The following is a 26,454-nucleotide window of genomic DNA, read 5'->3' as shown; positions in this document are numbered from 1 at the left end:
TAACTACTAATATATTTTGTTATATAAAGATACTCTAATATATTAAAGAATTTTTAAGATAGTACTAATATGTTACAAGTTGGCATTGAGAACAGGTTTTAATATTAAATAGTTAAGCTAATAAAAGTGAAAATTCATACTTAAATTGCTTATCTTGCTTATTAATTATTATGCTCTTATTGTATGAGATTTAAATGCATACAAATAAGCGTTTGATTTAAAAAACTTAATCGTCTGACATTCTGACTAAGTATTAAGAATAATATGTTTATATTAATACTGTGTTTAGAAGTAAAACTGAATATAATAAATCGAATAAATGCATTTAATATTTTCTTACTGGAGTTCTGATAAACAAAATGAGTTCCAGGTTTTTCAGTAGATTCTGCAGTGTCCTTAGAATAAAAGTGGTGCAATTTTACATTTTTCTTTATTATCTTTTACATTAGTACTAGACAATTTGGTCTACGATTATTGAATTAAAGATTTCTCCTTTAGTAGTCGAGGAGAAGCAAGATTAAAGCTGAAAATTTATAAAAAGGAAAACGTATAAATGAAGCTTTAAATCGTCAATACGAAATACATTGTTAGAATGGTAACAAATGAATCAGAACTGCTATGAGGTAACATAAATGGCAAACGTAAAGAACGATATTTTATAATCTCATTTTTTGCTTTGTAACTTGAAGATTTTAAGTTTTTATTCAAAACTGATTGAAATGAATATTTAAAAAGTGAATAAAATAGTTGGCATCCATTTTCCGTATTCTATTAATTAATTTCAAACTGCACGATGTGACTCGATTATGGTATTTTAGATGCCATGAGAAAACATCATTCAACTATCAAATTCCCACGAAATAACTATGTGTACATATTATATCAAGCGCAGATATCTGAATGAAATGAATTTCCGAAAAATTCCAATGCTTCATTTCAAACCGAATGATTTGGTTCATTTTAATTCAGACTTCCCAAAAATTCTTTACAAATGATTATAATATTTACTATAAAATATTTCAACCTCTCTAGCTGTTGGCTATAATATTTTGTTGATACACATTACAGCAACTTTCTGTTATTGAAATTCCAGTACTGACTCGCCCAATACGCTAAAATCTATATCTTTTAAAAGTTACTCGTTTCATTCGATCGAGATGAGTCATTGCTATCCCTAACATGAGCATTGTATTAATTAGGATGTATTATTTAAAGGCAATAACTCCAAATTTTACAAAAAACCAGTGCTTAACTAATGCTAGTTCTGAGACAGATTAAGAAACGCAATGACATTCCTATTTATTCGTCTTTTCAAACTTTTTTTTTTTAGTGAAAAAGCTTCAACTCTTTTTTTTCTCATCACTCAAAATTTTTGCTACTCGAAATATGGAACACAATAAAATTCACAATATTTCAAGTACGAATGGAAATAAGATGTGAATTTTCAGGCTTTTTTCTTAGTTTACTGGGTTTTATAACTTCATTGTACAACAAAAAATTTCTGAAGACTGTATCTGTTTAAAATATATAAATTTTATTCAAGCACTAAAAAAAGCATATGCAGGAACTACAGTCTTGGCAAGATGGTGAATTTTTAACACTCCACTCCCTCTGAAAGAACGAAAATCTGCTGGTGCAGCATTTCCACAACCTATGAAAACCACATCTGAATCCATTTTATAATCAAGTGTTTAATCCAGAGCTGGAAACTTTTGTGAGCATTTCATTCTTACACAAGCGTGATGCGATTTGATATGCTTCATGTTTACCGACCTCTTCACGCAAATATTGTGCTTTAACTACATAAAAGCTTAATTAAGTGATTCACATTCGTACACTAGTAAGACTTGTGTACTTAAGGATGAAAGACATCGCATTTTTATCAATGATAATATTAACTGCCGGTTTAAAATTCAAAAATTTGTTCTTTTATAATATTAATTTTGAATCCGAATTAATTTTGAAATCATATTAATTAAAGCCACAACTATCCAATACGTTGTAGGCTATTTTAAATAGGGGACCATCTGATATGTACTATTTATAACAAATGAATGAAGTAGAGCTTCCGACACTAAGTAAAATTTTCTAAAGCTCTGGTACGATACCTTTTCGAGTATTCGGATTTTCAATTAGGCAAACGATTAGAACTGCTGAGTTTCAGGAATGCTGGGGGGGGGGGGCAGAATGCAGGTAGTTCTATTAAAAATATACATCATTGTAAATAAATTCGTCAAAAGAATAAATTCCATGAACTATAAAATATTAGGGTTATAATGTTTGTTAACACTAAATCCCTAAAATCATAAAATAAAGTTGAGAATAATCATTTATAATATATGGAATCTTAATTATTAATTGGTTATGGCATATTCAATTTTACAAGTCTTATAAAATAATTTTTAAAATTACATTTGTTTGAAATTTATTATTTCTTCATAATAAAAGTTCGTTCTTTTGATCTGATAGCTTTAACCTTCTTACTGCCGCATTTTAAAAATCACTATTTAAATGCTGCGTTTGCTAACAAATTCAATTTTTTAAAGAATGGAACTGCTATTATATGGCACCCGATAATTATATGATACGATTCTAATCTGTAACAGTAAAAAAGATAAGCACATGAAGATAAAAAAATAACGGGATGCAGTAAAATACGGACTGAATTACAACCTGCGAAAATGAGGGATAAGCATCCGAATGATGAGGGTCAACATCTAAAATATAACATTTGAAAGAAAATAACTCGAAATATTTTTTATTCAACAAAATATCTGTCTTTAGAATAATTCAGTTCTGAAATTTTAAGAAAATATGCATATAAAACTGAGCTATTGACTTTTGAATTGAACACGAAAAATACTGAAAGCTGAGTTGTTTGGATGGCAAAAAATTAATCTATGTATTGCCACGAAGCTATTTAAAAAATTAACAATGATAAGTCAAAAATTCTGTTAAATGTCTCACTAAATTTGCTAGTTTTTAAAGAGGGGGTTATAATTATTATTGGAACAACAAAATGCCTGCATCCGCCCCCCCCACGATTTTAATCCATTCGGGAGATTACATATTTATCGGGTATGATACACATTTCATTGTTAAACAGTAGTTAAACCCGATCCCATTATTATTAAGTTAAACTCGGCTTTAAGTTAATCCAGAGGCGGGATTAACAAGGGGGCATTTACTCTGTTGGCAACCACTTCCCTCTCCCCGTCTGCGAGAAATTTAAGAGTTCCATCATTTCAGAATGGTTATGGAGAGCTGAGTATTAACGATTATAACAATTTAAAAACCATCTTAAAGTTAATATACTGTATACAATCGAAACATACGAATAAGGTTTAAGAGGTTAGACTACATTTGGCAAACTGATAAGCTGACAAATCAATAGGATGTCGCTTTTATCGATAATCTTTGGTTGGACGTTTGATATCATCGATAATTTTTGGTTGGCGTTTTTTGGACAACGACGTCAGGTCCGCAGATTTTCCGCAGAAAAGAATCTGAGTATCTGAATTTAAAAAAAGCCAAATAAAATTTAATGTCCTTTAACTAAATTGAACTATTATGAATTATTTTAAAGAGAAATAAGAGAAAATGGGCTTGCCCTCTTGTTGGATTTATCGTGCCCCCCCTCCCCCGTAGACTATCTTCTGCCGCCGCCTCTGAGTTACCCCCCCCCCATCGTGTATGTTTCACCACTCTTGGCCAAGACTGCAGGGGGGAAATAATCTATACCGTTCAATTCCCTGCAAATGTATGCAATGAATATTCATCACATTTCATTTGATGAGCGGAGATGCAAGAACAGAAACTGTGGTCTGCCGAGCATTGTAGGATTCGTTCCCAGTCACAAGGAATGCCGTGGTGGGTGAATCCTTCGAAACGCTCGAAGAACGATAGTGATGGGGAGGAGTCAGAAGTCGAATCGAGACGTGAATCAGAGGGATAGAACTCCCTCAACATTGAACATGCACAGTTAAGCAATTGCATTAAAACATTCACGAGTGCATAAATGTATATTTATAAATATAATTTCATTATAAAAACATACAAAGCTATAATTACAAAATTCAGAATTCAAAAACCTTTGCATTTTGAAGGCAATTTCTTTTGGTCTAATATCTTACAAGTGTCGCAGTTAACGCCATATATGACTTGAATTTTAAATAGATTGTTTTTAACAAATGCATTCCATATTCAATACAGGTGATTCATAGTCAATAACAATAACTGTTGTTCGTTCATTTTCTTTTAAATCGTTTAGATGAAAAAAAATACATAGTGTTTAAATTAATATTCTTTTAACTAAGTTTTTTTAAAAGCAATATTGAAGCAAAATAAATTTTTCCAAAAATTACAATCTAAAAATAGGTTGTTTCAAAATTTAAATCCCAATTACTCATTCTATTTGAATTAATGAATATGGTTGATATTCTTGCAAATATAAACAATATGATAAATAGATAATGCACAGTAGATTTCAAACCGTAACTACTTTGATTTTGAGAGATTAAAGGGCGAACCTTAAATTTGGTTTTCTAAACTGACAGAGTCCGAGCCATGACCATTGAGGAAATATGTGTTGTATCTTCGATTCTATGAATATGAAGTTAAAAGGACAAAAATCAAGTTTCGCGACGTTTTAACAGTTACTGCTATTGCATTCCAAGATTCATAGGGTAATTCCAGTGCATTAAGAGGTTAAATATTTTTAAGTTTGAATTTAACAATGTAGAAAATAATTTTATGAACGTGCCAAAATGAAATAAAAAGCATATGCATATATATTATACCTAAAATAAGCATTAAAATATCTTAAGACTTCCTAAACAATCGTATTAGATCAAAAAAATCTACAGATTCAAGATTCTCATATGATATTTCAGAATTGATTAAAAATATTGTATAGCATTTTAGAATATACCGATGGCACGAATTTGCAAACTTCCGAGTCTAGATATCGACAACATAACTCACAAGTAACTTGCACAAAAAAGGCACATATATTATATCCATACCAGCATTTAGAATTTATAAAAATTGTTAGAATAGAGTGTTTAGTTGATATTTTTAAATTTAAGTTTCTATTAAAATCAATGAATTATACTGTAAAGTAAATAGCAGGATTTTCATAAGAAGCAAAAAAAAAAAAAAAAAACTGTTTTCGTATAGCCAGAACCAGTTTTAATATTAGTTTACAATGCTAGGTTTTTTCCAATCTTTACATTTTGTACTCCATAAATAGCATCATAAAAATATTTTCAAATAAAAAACGAATGCATTTTAAATGCTTTAGTTATATATCAAATAAAACATTTAAAACTTCTACTATTCAATCATTATTTATTATTAAAATTTCAACATTTTAATAAAATATAAATAAATATATGTTCAAGTTAAAACGTAAGTAAAAATATTTAATTTCAACTACTAATTTTTTCCAATAATCCAATAGTTTTATTATTGGATTTTATTATTATTTATTATATTTAATCCAATAGTTTTATTATTAGATTAAGACATGGTTTGTTTAGTTATATTAACGTCCTGTTTTAAAGCAACACTAGGAGTATTTGGATTAATACATGGATTCAAGCAATGACTAAAAATGATTAAAATTTAGAATCTAACTCATTACTTTTAGACAAGCTGTGATATAAAATACCAATAATTTATGGGCAATACCGAATTAAATTCTTTTATATTGGAATTACCTACTCTCTGGTAACCTGAAAGTTCGATTAATAAATTTGAGAGCCACCAATTCCATTACAAAGAGATAAGCAAACGTTCATTACGCACAAATTTAGCACTTTCCCTTGTATTGTCTGCAATGTAAAATATTTATCTCTGGTCATCTTCATTGTTCTTATTTACACAATTAAAAACATTTTATTAACAACTTACGCAATTACAAATTTGAACCGCGTTTGAAATTGACACGTTATAGTGAAGACTGCTTTTATTAAGATTTAATAAAAATATTTTACAAAATTTCAGAGTTTAAAAACATTAATCAAATGGTCATATTTGATTTACGAAATGTTTTGAATGCTATGTTAATAGAATTTTCATTTAACTTAAGCTCAAATAAGCTATCCCCGAGAAATAGAAAAAGTATCATAAAAGAAAGGATTGAAAAGTGAACAGGAAAAGTTACTTCATTCACTTAAAAGAAAATCTATGGATGCCAGTCGAAGACGTTAAGTTGCGAAAAGCCCAAGAAAAACACACCATAATTTTGTGAACACAATTTAAGCGACAACCCCATGTGAAAGACATAAAAGAAACTTAATAAACTCCTGGTGTTTTACAAGAGCAGCTATAAAATATTTCATTTTTCCACTTACACCTAATAATGTAATTGCTGTTTAAAAAGATCTGACAATTTAATATTTTTCATTTCGTATACTAGAAGAAGATTTTTTTTTAATCTTTATTTAAAAAATATCGAGAAGTGAAAACGCATGAAAATGGATTTTTTAAATCTTCCAAATAATTTTCCAAACAGGAATTTATAAAATGTTTAAAACGTTTAACTGTACAGATGTAAATTTTGACGCTAGGGATTTGCAGTTTATGTTAAAAATTGCTCTAATACAATATTCAAGATCCGCTACCGGTAAAAAATGGAGTTAAAATTATTCTTCGAAAATGAACGGACATTCATGTTTGCTAAATATTTTATAATGAGCCGTCAAGAATTGGGCCTTCAAAATGCACAGGTGTTTAAAAGTACATTATAAAGTTTGTAAAAACAAGGATACTTACCTAAATATCTAAAAAAATACTAACCATTAAGGGTTACTTACCTTTATTACAATTAATCTTTAACAATTATAATAAATAATGATTTCAACTTGATTATTGGTTAGTTATTTTAAAAACAATACCTGGAAAATGAAAGCTAGAAAAAATACCTTAAGGTGCTAAAAATGTTCATTTGTTCTCACCTCCCCCCCCCCCAATTTTTTTCATGATTAAAAAATACACGAGCAAGATAGCAATTTTGCACTTATTCTTGAAAACTTTCAAAGCTGTTAAAATGCAATCCAAATGAACTACTTTTAATGACTTGATATGTGCTATTACCCAATTATGCACTAAGAAAAAAAACTCCACAAATAAGAAATAAATTTACAGATGCAATTCTCTCAAGGAAGTCCATGAAACTAGAAATACATAAAAAACACATTTACCCTAAAGGTGACTGCTTTTCCAGTCACCTTTATGTCAGCCTTTGTTTATAACTTTACGAATGTTACTTAGAATAGGTTCCAACCTTCTGTCATAATTAGTTTGAAAAATTCATTCGTACTAAATAAACAAAACTTATACAAATGAACAAATATTTAAGTTACACTGAAATCTGAAATCAAGAAAATAAAATGAAAAGATTTAGTCTATTTGATTATTCGATATATTTTATATTTGATGTTCTCGGAACGATTACTTAAAATGAAAATTCATCTAATATGATTCTCACGTTTATGATAAATGTTGCTGATTATTAAGAACTAGTGATCGCTTGAAGCTTTCTATTAACACGAATCAGTTGCAAGAACCGAATAAAAAATATCAGAACAATTAAAATACAGAAGCATTAATACTCCAAACTGCTTCTAAAATCAAATTATTAATTGTAAACAGTCACATATTGATGTACAATTTGTAAAATTGTATATCAACTACCGAAAAGGCAATTAGAACATTTTACAAGAGAAGCCCAAAGAAATTCTAAAGGGTCATGCATCGCATCCTATTTTTTTCTAACTCAATTTTTGACATTTTTTATTTTTTATTTCTGTAAGAAATGTGATCAGGAAATAAGTAAAAACCTTAAAACCAACTAAATTGAATTTATGACAAGATGCAAAATTAACTTATTAACTAGAGGTACAAAATTGTAGTCGATACAAAATCCCTGAATCTCGTTTTGATGCATTCACAAATTTTAAATGCTACTTTTGTGCAATATAATTATTAAATGCTTTATCGGAAATTGCAGTCAAATAATATTATATCATAACTTCCCACATCTTATCAATGGCAGTACATGGAGTCTACGACCATATTTTCTATTTAATAGATACGATACATAGGATGAATAAAGAGATCTAGTTGGGTTTTACAGATATTTACGTCTCGTTTTAAATGAATTTGAGCATCATTTTGAGATGGACCTCATAAATTCAAACCGTGGTCAAATGACTAGAATGGCATCTGAGAATGCACTCGTTTCGCCAAACTTCCGCGTCACTTCAGCGGTGTGGCATTTGATTCCGCTTATTTGAATACAGACCAGACTTACACGACAGTTCTTCAGTGGAATGGAGTTTCAAACCTAGTCGCGAAGCTCCAATAATGAATATTCTGAGATATCGAAATTTTAAATCACCGACAGAAAAAAATATTCGATTCAGTTTAGAGAAAATATACCATTATTTGCATTTTAAAACTTCTCTCGTAAACAACTATTAATTAAATCATTCTAGTGAACATGTATAACAGCCAATAGTCTTTTTAATAAGAAAACTAGAACAATGCTCACCCGTTGTCCTTTTATGGAAATGTAGAACCAACGTTCAAGTAATTATTCCTTTTATTGTCCTCCGTTCAATCTGAAAAATAATGAACTACTTTTAATCGCTTTTATTTTTGTGCTAACAAATAAAACATTTTTAATCAAAAATATGGGAATCAAAATAAAATCGCAAATGTTTGAAACTAAAATAATATAAAGAATCTACAATGAATATCCTAATTCCTAAACACTCAGTAAGATATTTATTATATTGTCATTAAAAATCGTCAACGTCGAATATTTTCTCAACGGGTTCGCGTTTCGTAAAAGTATAAATTAAAAGTTTCTCTTGATGTATTGGTTTGAAATTTAAAGCGTGTTTTATATCACTACGCAAAACTTTAGGACTGCCTGGACGTTAGTTATTTGAAGCAAAGTCGAGTAACTGCCAAGGTTATATTCCGCTTTTAAAACGAAAGAAATTACAACTTCCTGTCCGTTACTTATTGATCTTACCTTTTGATTTTGAATTTAGCTTCATTTGCTCTTCATATTCAAGACAGCTTTGTATTTGTTTCAAACAATGCACTATCAGAAATTAAATCCTCAATTTCACTGTTAAAGCTTTTGAGGTCTAATTGTTTTACTTCTAAACTTAACAAATGCTTCGAAAGTTGTTCTTGATCACTTTCCTTTTTAATATCACAATTTTCTAAGAACAAATAGAAACCTTGTTAATTTTGTACAAACAGTACGAGATATCTTCTGTTCCGTTGTTAACTTATCAAGAGTTCCCATTTTCATGCATAAAATAAAGTTTACAGTACCTTTTCAAATGTTATAATCTTAGATAAATGCAGAATTTCAAGAGCACCACGATTATTCACAAATTCAAGAGCATAAACACAATCTTCACCCAGTAAATGTAAATTTTGAAAGCAGAATGCATAAAAAGCTTATAAAGAATACTTATGATAAATATTAATCGCAAAATACATATGCAGGTAAGTTAACATAAAATTCTAGTTGGATCAAGAAGTATTTAAATATCACGAGTCTGATTAAAGGACAAATCTTAACAAAGAGTGATAAGTTTAAAAAAAGCAGCAAAGAAAAATACCCTCAGCTCTTGATAATTTTTAGTAGTTGTAGAAAGGTACATAGTTTTATTCTTTCATTTAATGACAGAAGGCCCTGCAGTCAAATTTATTCAAGTTACAATCAAGTACTGATTAAATTAATTTTGGAACTTTATTCTAGTAATATTCCTAATTACCATTTGCAAGTTATTCGTTATGCTATTTTATAATTCTAAAAAAAATTGGAGCTTTACTGTTTAAAAAAATATATTCCCTCCTTTAACAATATTGTTTAGAGTGTTATAGAAAGTTGTCTTTTGTTTTCGATATTTTGCTTAAAATTAATTACGTTTTGACTGCGCATTTTTTTTTTATTTGTACAATATTGAATTGGACTTTTTAGAAAGGGACTTGCGATTTCAGTTTTCAAAATTTACTATTAAAATTGCAGAATAAAAATTAAATTAAAATCAATAAAAAAAATTTGAAGAGGAAAGGGGGCTTTGAGGTTTGCAATATCTCAGAGCCCCTGCAAGTTTTAAAATGGTCATGAATTCTTCTGAAATTAGAAATAATTACATTGTTTAAAACATGGAAAAAAACGCATAGCTAACCAGTAAACATTTCAATAAAGGTGTAGATGTATATTGTTGAAGAGTGTATTACCAGAACTTCATTCAACACTATTTTTAACGATTTATTGTACATATAAGAACGATCTTTAATAAAATTTAAGTTTCTGAAGAACATATATTATATATATTAATGTAAAAATCATTTTTCTTAATTCTATTTTATTTTTTAACAGTAGATTTGGATTTTGGTTTAATAAAAGTGCAACTAGAAGAAAATTAAATTTGAATTCAGCTAATATCTTCTACAAATTTTCGTAGATACAAATGATTAGTTAGCAAAATATTAATATACTTCTGATTTAGTTAGCTGTTTATTTTATGCACCGTATACTTACAATATTTCATATACAAAATGCAAAGCCATATAATGAACAAATAATTTATCTTTATCAGAGTACGGATTTTTAAAAACATGTACCAACATTTAAAATCAAATCAACGATGATTAACAGAAAAGTTTAAATTTGTAATGGCGTTCTACTCTGGAAACCGATTTTTTTAAAAACTGATATAGTTGGAAGCTTTTCGTACTACTTACGGCATTTCAAGAATTGCTTTTGCAACTTTTCCTTCCTTACAAATCATTCCGATTCCACTAACCTCATTTAATTGTACTTTAAATTTAAGAAACAACTTTAAGTGCCTATATTTAAATAACATAAATTTTATGTTCGAAATTATTGAATTAAATAAACGAATGAAGAAGAAATAAATCAAAAATTAATGAAACGCAAACTCTTTCGTTTAATGCAAAACGTTATATTTATGTAAAGTAATGCATTTATATCTAAAACCTAGAAGAAATGATTATTGGATACACTATATGAAAAGAAATATCATTCCTGAATGATTTTTATCATACATTTTTGAATAAATACATTGAAAAGCAATCCATCTTTCATAAAAAACAAAGTGGAAAGTATTCAGATTTTATTGAAACGTACGAAATTGCGTTAATGAACGTATCGTTAAGTATTCGAAATTGTGTCAAACATCATGCTAACTCTTGTCAAATATGGCATTTTTAGATAACGTTTAAAATGTTGTAATCTCTTCCAGACTTGCGCTCATCAGTAACCCAAACGCATAGTAAACGAGACTATTGATTTACAGTTTTATGACTGTACAAAGTGTTACCCAAAGTGTTCTGTGCACAATTGTCATACAACCAAAAGAGACAAAAAGACGCCCTGCACCGTTTTACGACCCAGCTGGTTTTCTTCTTTTCTCAGCTGGGTCGTAAAACGGTGCGGGGCGTCTTTTTGTCTCTTTTAACAGGGGGTTGCTTCCGTTCCCGCTGTCACTGTTGATTGGTGTCTTCAGAAATTATTTGAGGGTAGATGCTTGATTTACAGTACGTTTACTGCTCGCCAGCAACTAAAATCTGTTGCTAGAATGCCGGGATATCGGTAAGTATTAACTCAAGAAGAAATAAATACCTTTGTTTGAAGTTACAGATGCGATTGAATACAAATAAGTATGCGGAATACTGTGCAAAGTAGCGAGGATATGAAGATAAATCTTGGTATCCAGTCGCAAGCATAAAAGAAATTTGGGTATTTTTTACAGTCTTGTTCGTAATGAGCTTAGTGAAGATGCCGAGATTAACGAATTATTGGGCAAAAACCGCAACGCTTGGAAATGGCAGAGTGAAAAGTATGATGGGGAGGCACGGGTTTCTAAAAATTAAACATTATTTTAAAACTAAAAATTAAACACTATAGGGAATCAGAAAGAAGAATGAAAGTGGTTTCACTTTCTCTTAGAAAGTAGAACCACTGCAAAAGTATCTCCAGGAAAAATTTATGGAATTTTTTAAGCCAATAGCAGAAGTTTCAATAGATAAAGCGCTTATGAAATTTAAAAGTCGTTTAGGAATCATTCAATACATGCCTCTGAAACCAGCAAAACGAGGAATAAAAATGTGGATGCTATGCACTTCACATTTCGGACATACCTTGAATTTCGAAATGTATTGCGGAAAATCCGACAACAAAGAATGGTTTGGGATACGACGTGGTTATGCACGTTACAATAGGGTTAGAGAATAAAAACCATACAATATATTTCGACCGCTTTTTCTCAAGTATAAATTTATTGCTGATTTACATAAAATTGGAATTTTGCTTGTGGAACTGTATTGCACAATAGAAAAATTTGCCCTCAAAAATGAAAAAATTAAAATTAAAAGAAATCCATACAATTATTTTTTAATGCAAAGATACTCCAAATTTGTTGTGTACCAGTTGGTTGGATAAAAAACAAATTCCTAACATTTCAACCAATGCGAAAAATGAAATTTGTAAGGTGTATAGGAGAAAAGGAGCAGAAAAATTGTCAGTTCAATGCCCAGTTGATTTCGCACAATGGAAACATGGGAGGTGTGGATTTAGCCGATCAACGCAAAGAATATTTTTCTGTTGCGAGAAAATCATCGAAATGCTGGTGGTACATATTTTCGTTTCCCCTCGATACAGCTGTTAACAACGCTTTTATTTTAATGAAGGCAACGAATTCTCCTCCAACAAAACGAATTTATCAACTTTTAAGATTTCAAGTTAAAATTCATTGAAGAACTTGGAAAGGAAGGATATCGCAAGAGGGCTCATTCTGATTTTAGACGCACGGAAGAACACAGCCACAAGAAAAGAGAAATTGATAGCCGTAAGAGAACTTGTGTACGTTGCTTAAAGCTAGATTCGAAAACTGCTTCAGGACGTTCAATTGAAAGTTCGTGGGAATGTACAATCTGTAAGATCTGCTTTGTCAGAACTGCTTTGTTGATAATTAGTATCACAACTATTATATATAAAATACAACTAATCAAGAATTTGTGAAAAGTTTCAACTAATTTTCATTTTATAAATGTAAAAAATATGTAACAATTTTATACTTTAATAAAAATCACATTGAAAATGCAACGTATTTTAAAAATGATTCTCGAACACTTTCCTAAGAAAGGTTAATAACAACCAATTACAGCTTTTTAAAAGATAAATACAATAATGTACTCCATTCTATATAGTGTTAATATTGGATATCTGTTTTTATTTGTCGGGCCAATAGCTGCCGATCTCTATTTTTAGGATTAAGTGATAAACGTCCAAATTAACCAACACTCCTATTCAGCCGTAGAAATGAATTTCTCATAAAATAAAATTGATTATAGCGAAATGACCCATGCTACACTTCACGGTTTGAATTGTTAGAAAGAGGATCTTACGTTTGGAATATGTCTGATTCCCACACAATGTAAGGGGATAACTGGTGACAGTGTAACACATACAATCCATTATATTCCTTGATTATTTGGATTTAAAGATATGCTTACGATTTCGTAGTTTCTTCAGGGGATGAAGAACTTCATCAGCCATTTGAAAAGAAAAAAAAAAGATGTAACAAATGGAATGCATGCATTGTGTTTTGTAATTACACAAAGTTAAACTCCAAACTTATAATTTTTTTCATTTCTGAAATCCTGTAAGTGTAACACAAAAACTAGAATAACTTAACTTTTAACAAATAATTTATAAATGCCAAATTTTTCAAATTGCAACTTTTAGCATTGTGGCAAAAATTTACTTTAAAGCAAAATATTGGAAAGTATGCAAAAATAAAATTAAAAAATAAGCGAATTAAAATGCTTATTGTTTCAGAAAACTTTGTTTTAAATAGTATTAATTATTTTTCGAAGCTCAATCTTCCCCATACCAGTTCTTGAAACAATTTTAATTATAAAATAAATTAAATATTCCTACCTTAAAGAATTTTGCAGATCGTTTGCAAATTGGCTGATATCTTTTGTGCAGTGCTTAAATCATAGATAATTTTAAAAATGCTAGTAAATGTTCTCTTTGGTTAAAAATTCGAAGTTTGATTGATGTATTCATAAAATCGGACATTTTCCCATAGTATTCATATTTTGGCCTTTAACAGCTATTGTAGGTATGCAGAGTCGTTTGGAAGGAAAAGGAGAGGTTTTGATTTGAATAATTTTGGCAGTATACATGCAAAATTTTAAATGGTATATATCGACCAGAAATATATTTTTTCCGTAAAATATTATTTGCCCTGTGTTAATATTCTGTCATTTTAAATCGTTAAATTTTAGTCAATTTTGAAAATTTACATTCTTAATGAAGTCATTTCTTAGATATGAATCTACATATATTTTAATAAGTTTTCAGCACTAGAGCATTATTCTCTTTATATTTTAATAAATAAATGAAAGCAATTGCTGTGGAAATTAACTAATTTAAAATTTTGCAAATTTATAAAACTTATAAAAAATATTTTTAAAAATTTATGAGAATTTTTAAGTACTTAGTGTGTTATTTATATCAATAACTCTTAAAATAAAAAAAAAAAAAAAAAAAAGGGAGAGAGAGAGAGAACTTTTGAATGATTAAATTTTCTGATGCAGCAATGATTTTAATGAATATGCAAATATACTATTTCAACGTTATGCTTCAACATCAAATGCGTCTTTCCGTAATGAATAAATTGCAATCAAACACAGAGGTAAAAGAAACGGAACATCTGGAAAATCTTTAGGTGAAATTATAAAATGTTATTAAAGTTTATATACAACCCCTTATTCTTCAGCAGTAATTTGACTACAGGAGCAGGACGATACGAGAATCCTCCCCAAGCTGCAAATGAACTCTTGACCCCAAGAAGGGGGAGGGAAATGCTCGCCTACTATCGTTTATACTTTCGGCCGATCGAACTTTCATAACTATTTTTCCCTAATAGCATGAAAACGATACACTCAATGTCTGTTTTTATTACACGTAATTGTTTTTATTTACACAAGTGAGAATGTAAAAATATAAATCTGAACTAGCCAGAGATCAGCTATATAGTGAGGTGGAGGTTGTAACATGTTTATTAGAAAAATTGCAAAAAATTTCGGGGAAAACTCTCATTTTTTATATATTTATGTATTGATTTATTTTATGAGCTTTTATCCAAACAATAGCAAATTCATCAAATGTGTCCAGTTTTCATTTGTATGCGATTTTCAATTGCACTAAAAAGATCAATACAATTCCAGACATTTATTTTTGGAATATTTTATATATTTGGATATATTTTTGGAACGCAATTTCATAAAATTCAGCTTCATGAAATAATTTCAAGGATTATAATAAAATTTCTCTTCCACTTGAATTATTGATTGTCATGATAAATAAGTTTTCCCTTTTATCATAAAAACTAACAGGAAATTTCAAAAGTTGTTTTGATTTTTGAGGAGCATGAAACTAATAGTATAAAAGCAGCGTCACTGGTCTCCTCAAAATTTTCTCATACGCTAATAAAGGCATTATTCCAAAGACAACCTTGTATGACATATAATAGTTACGAAATATTAACTTCAGGCAGGAATTTAGATTTCGAGTTTTAGAGATTGACTTCTAGAATGCGGAAAATATCACAAAATTAAATATTTGAGTCATTTAAACGTGTTTTTCCCAACTAACAGAAACAAAAAAGGGACACAAGTACAATTGTAGTCACAAAACCACATACAAAATTTGATATATTTAAGTCACTGCGTTTTTTACTTGTCACGTTTACGTGCTTTTGAAAGTACTTAAAATTTGACAGGCATCTACAATACAATCGTTAAATTTATGTACCAAATTTTATCTATCTAGCTCTCTTTTTGTAATTATCGTGTTAAATTATATCCGAAACGACGACCAGATTTCCTATGAACAGATATTACTCAAAATTCGATAGAAATCTACAAATTGGTATAAAGACCATATGCCAAACTTCATCCATCTAGCTAAAAGCGCTTTTGAGTTATGTTCATACAGACATAATGCCAAAATTGTATTTTTCGCAGAGATCCTTCAAAATTTCGAGTTCCAATTTCTTGATTATTATTCTCTCTCCGTACCTCGAGAAATTAAAAGAGAATAAAATAAGCCCTACATATTTTAAGTTAATTTGAGTCATTTGATTTTTTTAAGTTTATATAATATTATTAAATATATCTGCATAAAGGTCTGTGCAGGGAGGAGAGAGCGAGAATATGAATTTTAAAAGTTTAATTCAGGTGGTACAGCGGAAGCTAAGATTAAGAGCAGCTGAAACTAATATTGCAGATGTCTTAATCTTCCCAATTTAAATGCCGCTTGCAGCTATAGTTTTAAAACTGTTTTGTCTACACAAAAAATAGGTTTAGCGTCATTAATAAAATAATTTGCAGCGAGATGTGGCAATGATATTTTGACTTAGCAAGAATAATACAAGCTTGGCAGCTGAATATGGAACTGATAACCTTAGCTTTCAGATATACTAAGTGGTTCCTAAAATTCTCTTCACTTAGAATTAATCAAAGCAAACAGTAAAATAAATAAATGGATGGGTTATAAACAAACTTAAGGCCATCAATAAAAAAAATGCTATTAATACACAAAATGCATAGCATTGCGAATTCAGACCCAGGGGTATACCTACATAAAATAACGCTTAGGACAAATAGCAAAGCAGTGCCCCTTTCCTTTTTTAAATTGCAGTTCTTTCATATTTCTTCTCCTCTGCCTTCCGCCAAAAACATTATAATAGGGAATGGAAAACATTTCTGTATAATATAGCCCTAGCAGTCGATCAATACATCTTAATTATTCTACAGATTAATTGAATTACTTTTCAGAATCTAAATATAGCAGTTATCAGTCAACTGTTTAAAAAAATTGCATCTAAAATGAGCAAAAATATTTGAAATTATGTTTTAAAAACGTAATGATTGGCAAATCGAAATGTATATTATAAGCAATTCTTTTTAAAAAATGCTTCTAAAAATATGAGCACAGTTCAAAACTTTCAGAGATAAAACAGTTCGAATTTATTATTCAAGCCCTTTTTAAGTGATTTAAAGAATTAATATAAACATTTCCTAGACCTTTTCAACAAAATTTTATAAATTTTTGGCATAATTTTAAAAAAATTAAACATTTTGAGATATCACTATCATGTCTTTTAGATGAAACGCAATATATATTTAATATATAATTTATCTTAATACTAAAAGAGAAACTGTATATGTAAATCCACTGGCATATTAGATCCAACTATTTGACCAAATTTAATCAAACTTGACACTAATCGATTTTGTATGGCAGGAAATTACACCTTATAGCAATTTTTTTTTAATTTCAGTTTTAATGAATCAAATTAATATAAATCTCTTGTCTTAGTGTTAACTTCTGAAAACATTACTAAACAAAAATAACAGTGCGACATATTTTTTTTTTTTAAATTTGAAGATAGTGTGACAAAAAAGTTCTCTTCAATGATAGATAGTTGAACAATGTTTCCAATTTTAACAACTTTTTGAGAATATTTTTGGATGCCATTAAATTGCCTATTGTTCCATTTGATCGCATTGTTCGAATATAAATTGCCTGTTTCGTTGTTCCATTATTCAATGAACTTGATGGATTCACTAGCTGCGATTTTAAATTTATATATAAAATTCCTGTTTATAAATATTTACGAAAAAAAAATCGTTTATATTAGCTTACGATATTAACTGTTTATTTCATTTATCATTTCACTTTCATTGAAAGAGCGCATTTATGTTTTGCAATCTGCCTGCATTTGTATTGCCACTATTTCAAAAAACGGTATTAAATTCTGGAGAAGTTCATTACTAAAACTTTATTTCGTAAAGGATTTACATGATTTACTTTTAAAAGAACATTATAGTAATTTTCTTAAGTTTTTGATGAAGGGTAAAGTTTATTCTCTCTCAATTTATCCAACTTCCACTGTACGTAAGAAGACAGTCGCACTAATATGACCACACTAAAGAAACGATTTATTAAATATTTTTATTTATTCGTTTAAATCTGAATTTCATATGAATTTTGTTAATTATCTATAAGCAACTGATTTTTTTACTCTGATTTTGTTTCAAATTTGCATTCTAAATCGACTAGAGATTTTTATTCGTTTCGACACGATTTGAGTTGATGGCTGCAGCAGTTATGCAATTCGGAATCTACCAATTAATCTATTTTAATGCACGTAACTACGTAAAAAAATAATACCTGTATTAAAATTACAGGAAAAAATGCGCAGAAATTTATATCACAAAAAAACTAATTTTTAAAACTTGAAAAAGTTTGTGTCAATATAATCTTTAGAAATATTGTGGAATAATGTAAAAATTGAAGATAATTTTAATTAAAAATAATTAAAATATTAAAACGGCTCTTCCGAATGAGCACATACTATTCAAAAATATTTGTAAAATTAGGTAGTTTTAGAGGCGAATCTCGTATGGTGTCGTTTACAAATAAGGCAAAAGTTTAAAAAAATTACGTTGAGTTTAATTAAAAATAAACATTTAATAAGAATTGATAACATATTCAACACAAGAATTACAATAGCCTCTCACGAGTCTAAAATAATTTAAAAATAAAAGCACATAACCTAATAAGGAACAACTAGTATACATAGGAATTAAATTTTGTTCATAAATCATTTTTAGAGTAGCATTTACTAAAATAGTTACCTTGTTATAAGTCGGTAATTAGTATAGTGAAATATATTCTTTTAAAAACTGAATCTAGATTTTCTTTTTGGATATTATTGTTGTCATTGAAAAATAATTCTGTAAATGCTAGTAATCAATTCATTTACTATTAATGCTCCAGGATTAATGACCTTTTATTTTACTAATTATATTTGATAAAAAGTGCTTTAATAATTAATAAGTCGTTTTTCTTCAAACAGCATGGCTGGCATTTCAAATATCTTATAATATATTAAATTAATATAAATAAAATTTACATACATAAACAAATTTCAATCAATTTTTTTTTCTGAAATCTTTTATAAAAATTATAAAAATTCGTTGAATATAATTTTATTTCTGTTTTTAAATAAGACGGTAAATTCACACTGATTAGCCGAGCTTTTGATTGATTTTAAATAAAATTTGAAACTGTGTGTTCACCAAACTATACCGATAAAAAAAGTGATTGAAAGACCAAATGCAAAAATGTTATTAACTTATTAACTATTTAGTTAACTTAAAAACTTACGCGATAATTCTTTAAAAAGAGCTCCATGCATTAAAGCTATAAATTTTCGATCATTCCCAAGTCTCGAAAAAAATGAAATAAAAATGTGATCCTATGAACTTTAACACCAATTTATAGCAGAAGGTTATTTTCTTAAGTCCAAAATAAAATTCTGTAAATGCTAGTAACTGTAATTGAAGTAGTGCAATTCGAACATGAAATAAATAAATCCGATATGGAAACTTCAAATACATCATCAAAATTTGAAATCAGATTTTTTAACATTTTCAAAATATCAAAAAAAAAAAAAAATTATAAAATGCTTAAAAAAGTGCGAAGCGATAAAGCGATATGAGTTTCATTTAATCTCAATACTTTCAACAAATTCAGCAAGAAATATTAATCATTTTCCTCAGACCATTATTATCAATCCAAAATTTTTAGGTCATTAAAACATTATAAATACGAATTACATGCAATCCTTTAAAACAGGCAAATAATAATCGAAATCAATGTAGACACTTTATATGCAAAAAAAAAAAAAAAAAAGAAAAAGAAAAAAAGAAAATAAACACATTCTGCAAACAACTAGTAATTTATCAAACTTAACTAAAAAAAAACTACATCAATTCAAATTTTAACTTGCAGCAAATGCTCATAGAAACAGAAACATACAGCTCGTAATGATAATTTTTTTAAGAGTGAATCAAAAAACAAAAAAGTGCCTACGCATAAAAAAAGCAAACAAACTTACCGAATGAATCTTGTTAAAATAACAGCAACGTCAGCCTATATACGAAATTATTAAGTTGAAATATATAATCCATTATATAAGACACAGAATCGCTGACAGTTTTCTTTCCCATCGAACGACGAACTGAAAAAAAGTTTCAAGATTCAACTGCCCATGTGATGCGCGCGCATTTATGATAATTTATGACGCCGACTCTGGGACACAGAAAGCAAAGAAGACTAAAAACAAGCAGGTGGTTTGAAAAATGCTAAACAAAGTGGATCTCAGATCAGAATTGCTCTCTCTCCCTCTCTTTTTTTTATTTATTTTTTAATCCTGAAAGTTATTATCCGTAAATGAATTGGAAAACAATGAAAACTCCGATTTTTTTAAATCCGTTTAGAAAGTTTTTCTGTTAAAAGATAATTCGATGGAACATTTATTTTGGAATTTTAAGTTTTCAAAAGCCGGCGTCCTGGCATAGGGATAGTGCATCTTCTCCCTGATCTGGGCGTCCCGGATTCGAATCCCGGTTCAGGCACGGTTGTTCTTCATCTGTGTTCTATCTGTGAGGTGTGTGAATGTGCCCCTCTGCAAAAAGGGGTTGTGCAAGCGAATGTGTGAGTTTCATCTTCATATGAGCTAGAAGTCAGACTTCTGCCCTCGGGTGCTCAGGGGTGGATCTTTACCCTAAAGAAGCTACTGCACCCCCTTTCCGTGGTAACGCGGACACGACATCATCATCATAAAGTTTTCAGAAATATTTCTGTTTTAATCGTAAGTTTCATTGAAGAATATCTATGGTATAACAAACAATGTAATTTATAACACAATGTGTAATTTTATAACACAATGTAATTTAAATTTGAAATAATCTCTCCTTTTGCGTGTGTGGATGATATCTGACAGCTAAACATTTTTAAAATTTCGTCTCAAAATGTGTCCAGAATATGTTCGAGTCAGTTTGAAAGCCAGAATTTATTTTCAACAAAATCCAGAAAAAAATTGCATTCAGAATTTGTTTTGAATTTATATTTATACGAAATGGACCGAACTATGTTGTTTTGTTACGCATTATAAAATCTTCCATTTCCAAAAAAAAAAAAAAAAAAGAAAAAAAAAGGTTACTTTTAATAAAAATAAAAACTTACATTTTGAGAAGTTTTTCTGATTTAGTAAGTATAAAATATTATTACCTTTTTTTAAAAAAAACAACACTTGCTATTCCTTTGAATACCACTTTATTACAATACGAGTCATAAATTATCATTGCTCCGATTAGATAATGCAATGCTGGATTCCAACTTTTTATCCAAGTATTTTTTGAACCATAGGCAATGTAGTACGTTAGGAGATTCTTTTTTAAATAAACAGGTCAATTTAGAATAACTATTTTAACTTAATATATTAATGATTAGTTTTTCTTACTTTAATAAAAAATAAACTAAAATTAAACTATGAAAATATGCATAGTTTTGGTTATTATGTCTCTGATTTATAAAATGTCATGAGAATGTCTCATGACTAATCTTTTATGTCTCATCATTAATCTATAGTTCAATGCAATGTTATTTAATACTAGAGTACTAATTTGCCAACATTTTACTCATATATATTTATTTTTAAATTTTATTACAAAGATATTTTTAATAAATAATTTTCTGAGTAAAATTTATATGTATACTCATACCTAAAAATTCTCTTAAAAATATACCTTAAATGTATTTTTAATATGGAATGAGTAACTTCTAGAATACCTTACATGATATTGGCATAAAATAGGTACAAAATATTTTTTGGCATGAATTGAGCATTTTTTACCGAATTTATCGTGTCATCCTTAGTTAGTTTTTTAGCTATTAATCCCTCACATGCGGTTAATAGTATCCAAAAAACCGAATTTGTGTTTTAGAAGTGTATTTCCCAAATGATTAAACAAAAATTTGATACAAAACTACATTTGTAGTCTCAAAATGGCATATCAAATTTGATATATTTGAATCATTACGTTTTTACATGCTTATATCGCGTTTACATGTTTTCTGAAAGTACAGACCGACAGACGGTCAACCCTTTATCAGATTAAAGTTTGACAAGTGTGTATTCTATAGATGTTAAATCTGTGAACCGAATTGCATTTGTCTAACACCTTTCGTTTAGTAGTTATCGTGCCTCATTGTATTGGAAAAGACGGACAAACGGACTTCCTCTGAATGGATTTCTCAATATTTGATAGAAATCTACAAATTTCGTGGAAAGATTAAGTATCAAATTTCCTCCGTCTAGCTCAAAACAATTTTGAGTTATTTTTTCACAGACAGACAGACAGACATTTTCCAAAAGTGTGATGTTCTAAATCTCGAGGTTGATTTTTTCGACAATTACAATACTTTCTCTATGCTACATATACGAGAAAGTAAAAATTGAATCTCGAAATTAGGACGTTACTTATATGCACAAAAGCAAACAAATGTCAGTAACAATCGATTAATCGTCTTTATTTTGGTTTTGATTGGAATTATGGAAAGTGGGATAATGATTTAAATATCGTTGTGTCATCTGAACAACGTTCAAAATGATGAGGTCTGTCCTAAATCAACTCTCATGCAGTAAGTTTCTGAACACTTAGTCTGATCTAGCATAACAGAAATATAGAAGCAGATTGAACCTGATATTTTAGCAATATTACATTGATATTCCTTGATTATCATAATTTCTGGATAAAATTTTAAAAATTATTATCTGGAGAATTTATATATCATTTTAAAATTAAAGTATTATTGAGATATTGCTGCCAATTTTATATGCCTCAACACAAATTACAATGTTCCATATTTTTGTTCAAAATTTTTAAAATGTAATAAAATTTTGAAACTCAAAAACTGATATGCTAAAGTTGAAGGAATTACGAAAAAATTGGCTACTAACACAAATATCTAGGATATACCCAATTACCAGTATTGTGCTGAATTGTAATTTCATCAAAAAACATTCTCCAGACTATTTTTTGCTACTCATTTTATTTATTTATTTTTGCTTTAATTTGGTGTTAATTATCCCTCGTCATGATGATTTAGACATTTATTCTTTTAGATAACTATCCTAACTAATTAATAATTTTTAAATTTTGGTAAATTTAAAATTTAGAAATTCTATGGACTCGATTTTAAATTTTTAGTACAGAGATTGCAGGTATTTAGATTTCTGTGTACTTAAGATGTAAATTTTTCTTAAGTCCATAGAAAATTTTCATACCGAGATATACATAAAATGGATTTTATAACTCTCGTATTGTATTTTTAATATTTAAATGTTTAAATGAATCCAAAATATAGTTCTTGTTAAAAAAAAAAAAAAACAATTTTAAAACGTTTTAAAATTAAAAAAAGTGTGTAGTATATATAAAGTTTTTTTCTGTATTTTTTTAAAAAAATTGTTGACAAAAAGTACTGAAATATCAAAGATTAGCAATGAAAATATTGTTTACAGAAATAATTTTATTTTATGATTTTCTTTTAAAAAACGGAATAGTTCAGTTTTAAATATTAAACGAATTTTTTAGGGAGATCAGATTGGTAATTATTTTTCTAAACCGCATGTTTTCTGTTATGCATCAAGGACCGCGGTGGCTTAGTGATAAGGTGTCGGCATCGGACCTGGATGGCTTCATGTTTGAGGCCCGATTCCACCGAAAAAATATCGTGTAAGCGGTTCTGAAGCATTTTAAATCCGTCGGGGCCAAACGTCCATCCGCTGGTGTGGCATGGAAGTTTGGAGAGCGGGTCCAGCTCAGATGCCATACTCGTCATCTGACCGCGGTTCAAAATTATGAGGTCTGTCCTAAAAATAGCCATAGTGTTGCTTTAAATCGGGACGTTAACGTAACTAAACTCTATGATGCATCATATATTTAAGAGCAAAATGGCAGGCAAGTTATGTCTTTTCTATACTTTAATATTTTTTAATTTTTCAGTAATAATATATAGTTATAATAATGACTATATATTTCAACGAACAAGTAGTCATTGTCAAAAGAAAAATTCCTCTTACTCTCTCCGACTTGTGATTTTTTTTACTACTTTATTCCGAAATCAACGGCTTAAGTAGGAAAAAATATTTTAGCCAAATTTTATTAAAAAAATTCAAAACCAATGAAATTTTAACATTTATACCATAAATTTGAAATTACATATTGGATTAGCAAAATATTTTTTTATGAAATTCTCTTTTATTGACTTAATCAACGATTTTCTTTCGGATGAGATTCATATTTTAAAGATACAATTAAACATCGGGGAATAAATATATCATTTGTTTAAGACTAATTAGATGCACCTACAAAATAGATTTAGGATTATTGTATTTCCTACAGTTCTAAAGAAAATATTATGCCAAAAGCGCATCAAAAACTCAACAAAAGACTATAATAATTGATTTTTTTTTTGGTGGAAAAGAGTGTTTTTTCATGGAAATGAGTATTAAATTATGATTCAATGAATGAGAAATTATAACTTTTTCAATTTTTGTGATTAATTACTTCAAAATAATTAAATGTATTATAAATTATATATAATCGGAACTGTTACGTTGTGAAATCTAAATTTGTTAAAAAAATTTTGGAGAGTGTTTTCAAAAAGTTTTGGAAGCAGATTTTAAAGGTCTGGGAATATATTTTTTAATTGAAATTTTCCAATAATTTTTTTTGGGCTGTTTTCAATAAATGTTGGATTTAAATTCCAGTCGAGATTTTAAAATGTCTAAAAAGTCATATTAAAGAGTTGGTTTGGGGTAGGAAAAAATATCATTGCAATAAATTGAATATTTCCGAACAATTAATTTTTTTATTTCGATATATTTTTAGCTATCGAAACAAAGCATTACAGAAAAAAGGGCTGCCTCATCTAGAATGAAGCTTAAGAGATGGAAAACTATAAATGAGTTAGACTTTTTTGACGATTACTGCATCATGCGTACTATAAAGTAAAAGTTGCTCTGCCACGAAAGTTAATAGGTGATTATAAAATAGTTCACTCAGTCACGTTGTTAATGGTATTCTGATGCTATGGGAGTTGATTCATATAATGAATGGAACAAGCCTGAGGCTTTTAAAATGAAAATGTTAATGTCTAAAACAGTTTCATGCTTAGTGCTTTCATTTCATGTGGTTTAGATCTTAAGATGCTTAATCATTTACTATATTTAAATTGTAATAGAGATGGGCTTGCGTAATTAAATAATAGGTTTGAATCACAGGCGATTCACATTATGGACCAGGGATAATGCAGAGAGATATAAAATGATCCTAGCTGTGTTTCATACGCATATAATTCTACAATGAATGGCAACTTTTGCTATCATTCAATTATAGGCTACATGGCATTTAAGTGATTAAAAAAATTAATAGAAAAAATCATGAGCATCAGGGTTTTTTTTTATAAACGATAACATGAAAATTGAACGCAATCAATATGTCCGATAAACCAGCTGGTCATCAAACATTGATTATAAATAATTAAATGCATACAAATTTCCACAGAATTGTAAAAATAATATAAAATAAACTGAAATAAATCATTAACAAGCTGTTTAATCAAAATACCTGGTGTGAAATGTGAAGTCAAATGGGTCAATTTATTAAAAGAGGGACTAAGTAATGTGTAATGCCTAGGATCGGCAAATGATTGAATCTACTCCTGCCTTTCAGTGAAATTCAATTTTTTTTTTAAATCATTCATTCTTCGTTTTCCTTAATTTTTAATACGAGATGAGTCAGGGAACACATGTATTTTTTTGGCAAAAACAAACCCGACGTGTATCGATATCTAGCTTGCGATATAATTGACTCGATAAAATTTACGTTTTGGCTACACTTGCTACTGTTAAGGAAATTCTGATTCCTGATGTTTAACGATTATATCTATAACTTTCAATGAATATCTTTTTACTAATAGCTAGTAGATAATGTAAGAAATGTACTTGGTCAATCCTGATCATTACGAGAAACTGACTCTGCATAAAGATCAGCGGAAGTGGTCATCCCATAACTTTCTCGCATATTCTCTAATAAAGGTGTTATCTCAAAGAATGCCTTGCATGGCATTGGCGTACAATAGTTACGAAATATTAACCTCTGGCGTGACTTTAGCATTTTTACTGAATCATTCGTGTGAACCTTGGCGTGTGTTTGGCGATTAATCCTTGAAAAAGGTGAATAGTATCTGAAATACGAATTTGTTCAAATTATTCCCAAGGAACTGAAACGAAAATTTGATGCAGAACTTCTCCTATATTAAATTTGGTATGTAGTTTTGTGACTACTTTTAAGGCATTGTATCTCTGAGTAATCTCGTTTACATGCTTCTGAAATAACGCGTTACACAGCTGTCTTTATTTGATTTAGTTCAAAATTTGATATGTGTCTGTAATATAATGA

Source organism: Argiope bruennichi, chromosome 3 (genome assembly GCF_947563725.1).
Source record: "Argiope bruennichi chromosome 3, qqArgBrue1.1, whole genome shotgun sequence".
Lineage (NCBI taxonomy): Eukaryota > Metazoa > Arthropoda > Arachnida > Araneae > Araneidae > Argiope > Argiope bruennichi.
This window is presented reverse-complemented; position numbering follows the sequence as displayed.